A 5935-nucleotide genomic window follows, 5' to 3' on the forward strand; every position below is an offset into this window, starting at 1 on the left:
TCCTGGCACACAGACAGCTGAGAGAGCTTAGAGATTTCTGCACTTGTGGTGAGCTTTTCTGCTCGTGATTCTTACCAGCACTTGCAAAGCTCCCTCCTTCACCCACCAAACAGCACTGTGCTGGGTCAGCACAGCCAGCTTCTGGCACTGGGAGATCGTTGTTGCCCCCTCAGCTGCTGCTGTCCCTGAGCCCCGTGCCACTTTTTTCTGCTCAAGTGCTAGAAATAGCTATTAAAAATTTTGAACGTTGTTATATTGAAATACCTGAAACAAACATACATTGACGTTTGAGGAGTTTTCTGATAAGGATCTCATATTTCTCCTTAACCTCTTTTCCCATGTAATTTAGCTCATTARAACAACATGCGCAATAGTCAAACTCTGTGAGTCACACAAGTCAATACTGCCATGCCCTCTACACTTCAGATAGTATATGCTAACTATTAGCCTCCACTGACAATTGTCACTTGGGAAGCTGAGCAAGACAAACCCACCAACAGCATCCAGAACACTATTAGCTAGAAAAGGCAAACTCACAGCTCCTAATTTTGCACGCAGCAGAATAGGTTTTTGAGGTAAATTCCTACTTTGAGCTCTAATCTCACTATGGAATCGTCGTGTGCCACATACCATCTCATCTGCCTCTTTACTCTTCTCAGGTTACTGGACGACTCCGGAGGAGGCACAAGAGACAGTTYTGAATAAAGACTGTGGTGAATGAAAATACCATTGAAGGCCCCCTTTGAAAGATCTATATCTTCTGTGTGGGCACAGGCCATTTTTAAGCCACTGCAGGACTGAAACAAAAGTTATGGCATGAGTAATGAAGCCAGGCATCCCAGCAAGCTGGACTGGCCTTCCAACACTGAAGTGTAAAAATGCAAGCCAGCATATGTCCTTGTACGCCAATGCACAGCTGGAAATCTGTTTTTGCTTTGTATATCCTCAAGTGACCCTTTTCTACCCAAAAAGAGTAGTAACAAATTATCCAGGTTTCTGCTTTATAGCAGCATATTGACTCACTTTGTAAATGTATATTGTATATATATTATATTAAAAATCTTTAGCAATTTAGGCATGAACCAACATATTTTCTGTACCTTTAAAACAGCAGTGATGCTCCTTGGCTTCCTAATACCATTTTGTTTTGAAGTGAAAAGAGTCTTGTTTTCCTCTTGTTATTAATCAGCTAGACTGTTCAATTTGTGTCCACTTGCTAAAGTTAATATTTGTGGCCAGCACAATTATTAGACTGTCATAGAAACAAACTATCACATTTGCTCCTCAGAAAAGCACAAAGGCTTTGGGGAACATCTGTTGACCTACTGCTCCTTCCAAAAGGAGAATTCCTGCTTAGTCTATGGAGTTTGCACAAGAGATCACTGATAAATATGAATCAAAATCCTGGGCACATATGTTTAACATAATTTTTACTTGACTTTATTCAGTCGGTATTCAGACTCCTATGTTCTTTTCAATAGGTCATACATTTTTTTTTTCCTTTTTCTTATCACATTCTGATCTACATTTCATGGAGTTCTAATTTTGTCATATTCCAAACTGGAAGTTAATATAAGTTCCTTTTTGCCCTACCTTGGAATTTTTCAGATGGCTCATTAAGATGAGCCTGAACTCGTTCTTCCAAGAGAAGAGAAGACCGCATTTTGGTTTTGATGTTGCCAGTGTAAAAAAAAAAAAAAAAAATCTCAAAATGTCATTAATGGTCTTTCCAAGCCCACAAGTGAGAGCATTAACAAAATCTTGACATTTTTGCATTTTCTTTTGACAATTTCCCATTTAATTGATCATTAAGGTGGAGATCACACTCACGCTCTGTCCCTGTCCCTAACTGACACAGATCTCCTTTGCCCGCCTAATATTCCCCCACACATACACTCTTCCTGAGCCCCTTACAAAGACCCACCTGCTTTAATGTTGCTGTTAATAGTACTGTTTCACGGGCCTACTCAAAGGAAAAGCTCAGTGATTAACCATGGGGAAAGTGCTTTTGAATGTTTTTCTATTGGCATTGCAATGTATTCATAAATTAAAGCACAGCTTATAGTCAYACAGAGGACCATGACAACTGTGCTGTCTGAGTGCAGCCACAGTGCCCAGACAGTCTGCAGCACTTAGGATACAGCCCCGGACTTTGCGTACGTTTGCGTTATTTTTCACATCAATGCTTCCTTTTGCAATTTAGCACAAAATACCCACAAACACACACACACATATATATACATACCAATATATATTCACCTAGATACACACAAGCACATATGCACACACATACATATATATATAAAACCTAAAAATTTATGTCTTTAAAACAAGCTGTCATCACTACAGAGGAGCAGCACTCTCTGCAAAGTCAATGAATACAAAATATCAGGATAATGTGTGCTTTCTCCATTACTCTGGAGATGATAAAGAGCTCATTTCTTCTGTTTTTGTTAAAACAACACAAACCTAATTTCTTTAAAGTCTGTGTTTTTTATGTTTGGAAGTACACATCTCTTAAAAACAATCACCTTTTGCAATAATCTTATTTCATGTCGTYTTACTACTCTGTCGGAGGAATTGCTCATGCAGCCAGCAGCATTTAGCTTTACGTTTGCATACCCAGCGATGCGGCCAGCTTTCATAACACCATGAATACCAAACTGTAAAGCTGCTTTTCAAAAGCAAATTCATAAATGCACTCATGCATACCTTTTTGAGTTATGAGGTGGCTGCAGATTTGGCAGTGCTGACTTGATGCAGTTTTGACAGGTTAGGTTAAAGGATTAAGTCTAGTCTGTCTTCACTTTGCCCTGGCTCTGACATACTCTAAAAAAAGTTGTAGGCTGGCTCTGTGCCTGGTGTGACCTCCACATCTCCTCAGAGTGACAACACTTCCCTTTAAGGCTCTCCAAAGGTCAAGGCAGATAACTTGTTGAGTCTTCCAGATACTTTCTTATCTGGGGCTCTTCCTCCTAACCTCACACAGCGGAAGAAATATGCAAAACCCCGAAGCAGAATAAATCAGGCTTTATAAGGAATAACTTGCATTAGATCAAATATATTCATCTACCTTTGCTTTACGATACAATATTTATTTACAACCGACTTTCAAGCCCCCGGTTCACTAAAATCAGATACATGTTGCACAGGAAGAGATTTTACTCCTCCTTTTTGCCCTAGCTAATTTACAATTGAAAGCAGCTTTCAAGCACKTATAATGAGAGCGCTAGGGAAATAATGATGTGATGATAACAGAGTTCAGTGTTATAAAAAGGCCTGTAATATATGTTTAACAACCGTTCACCTTAAAAAAAAAATGTGAACAAATAATAATGATAAGCACAGCCCTTTTTTATTTATTTATTCTGGCATTATGCCAAAGATTTTTACACAGAAACACTGATGTATGCAAGATTCRTGGAAGTTATTAGATTTTAAGATCAGTTTTCTGTGTGATTTAGTCATTTAATTTCGTGTGGTATCAAGTTTAAGAATTTGTGGCTGACTGCCACTTGTTTGTTAAGAAAGAAAACAAAATTAGTTTTGATGTAAGTGTTCAAATACGAAAAGAAGTGATAATCTCTTTCTATAGATAGTGTAAAATAATATTATCCCTTTATGTTCTGATTGCTGGAGCTAATCCCTTTGTCTTCTAAGTTCTCTGTGTTGCTAAGAAGGAACAGTTTCTGCAGTTAGATAACTGTGCTAAACGTGTGGGCACATCTAACTCCTGGACTATGATTCCCCAAGATAGGCTAAAAACTTCCAGCTTCCTTCAGGTTTGATCATGAGGTRGAATTTCCTGTTTGTGGATCATTCCTGTAGCGCTTCTGTGAACACTCCCCAGTCTTGTGTTATCTTTTCTGAGGACTAGATATCAGACTGCATTTTGGGAATGCTGGCAGTAACTTAGTGTACGCAGATAATACAGCTCCCTTTTTCCTATTTGATGATTCCATGTTTATAAGCATAAGGACTTAACCTAGTTCTTTTGGCTGGAGCACCAAATGGGAAMATTTTTGCATTAGTAAAGTATTAATAAAGCCTTTTCAGAGTCAGACTTAATGTTAAATCTTGTACTCTTTATCCCTAGGTAAATAGTCTTGCATTTAGTTATATTAAAATGCATGTTATTTGTTCCCAGTTTACTAAACATTGCAGAGCATATTGTACAAATGACCTGTTGTCATGAGTCTTTTACTGTTCCATCTGTTTTTTTTTTTTACACTTGCAAGCCTTATCAACAATCATTTTATATTTTCTTATGTGCATTTGTCAAAGTTTTATGGCTGTATCAGAGTGAGAACTGATTTGTGTAAGACCTCACTGGAAATCTATTTGATTAGAAATTATTACTCTGTTGGGTATYTATCACAGGTATATCACATATCATCTTGTCTTATGGTAACGAGAAAGTTACTTGGCAAAGTCTGAAAAACTGAACAGAAAATTAGCTTGATCAAGCTGATAAAGGTACCTTTAATCAGCTCATCATCCCTTAGGAAAAGAAATGAGGACAGGAAGAACTATTTTATGTACAAAATGTCAGCTGARGTTAACTGACACTTATTTGCAATCCTGCAGAATTTCCCTGTCATTCCCAATTTTAAAAAATTACCAGGAATAAATGTCGTAGTCAGTTCTTTCAAAACTCTCAGACTCCAGTGCTCRGGACCCCGTTGTTTTGTGCACAAGGCCTCGCTATCATTGCCCACCTGGCTTCTGTAGCTCTAGGACTACAGATGACTTTGTGGCCACTTTTGTTTCTTGTTTGTTTGTTAAAGTGCAGCTGATCTTAGATGAACCAACCCTAGTCTGCTTCATTTAAACTGGGTTGAAATAAGAAGTTATAAATCCAGTTACCAACTTACAGAGTAGCTGTAAGTTAAATTACTAACAAGGTTCACCAGCCACAGTTTTGTTCACTTTTCTTCTTCTTTTTTTTTTTTTTTTTTCCAAAGTATTGTCAGAGATGGATGAAAGAGAGAAAAACAGAAAAGCGATCACAGACCACACCAGAATGTGTGTGCATGTGCATATATGCACAGCCAGAGGTGCGTATATAACCAGTATAGCATAGAATACCCTCACGGTACAGATTGCATGTCTGAGCCTATCCTACAGTTACTATCTTAACAGAATGCATGTCTGAGCTTATCCTACAGTTACTATCTTAACAACTATACGTATATATTGAGTAAAAACTCTGAAGTTCAATACCACACTTTCTGCCTTTTGGTCTACATGCAGAAAACTGAAAAGCCTACAATATCATCTCAGAGTTTAAATTTTCCTTTTAAAATCTTACATGGCCTTAAAGCTAATTTTCCCACAGATCCACGGAACAATTTTATGAAGATATGTACCCACTGGTTGTGATTTGAGAGTACTTTTAAGCAGGCCAATTCCTACCCAAAGTTAATATCCAGCTTGCATTGCTAAGTGTGAAGAGGACAATGGTTCAACAAGAAACAAAAACGAATTTCATGTTTTAACATTAAAGAGAGTAAAGAAGATCATGTATTAATTAAATAAAAGACTAAACAGGACAAACCTTTGGAACAACAGACATAACATTTAAGAATAAAATCAACATGGCAGGGTAAAGGTCAGAGAAGATCAAGTAAGACGCTARTAGTCGTGCTTTTTCCATTTTCTTATCGATCAATATTATGTTTTTCCCAGTGAAAATGCAACAGCAGAGTTATTGCTGACCTTTTCCTCACCCTTCCATTGTGTATAAAATCACAGCAAAACGACAAACAACTTYATAAGCTGCAGAGTTTTTTGAAACAAAAAACATATATCCAGAAAATAATTGCTTAACATATGCAAAAAAAGGTATTCCTTATATAGAAAAAAGGAACCCACTTCTCTACTAATTACATGTGTGAAAAACTTTATTGCAGCTTAAAAATCAATAATTAAGCAT

The sequence above is a fragment of the Rhea americana genome, unplaced genomic scaffold (assembly GCF_003343005.1).
Source record: "Rhea americana isolate MKP2758 unplaced genomic scaffold, rheAme1 scaffold_55, whole genome shotgun sequence".
Taxonomy (NCBI): domain Eukaryota; kingdom Metazoa; phylum Chordata; class Aves; order Rheiformes; family Rheidae; genus Rhea; species Rhea americana.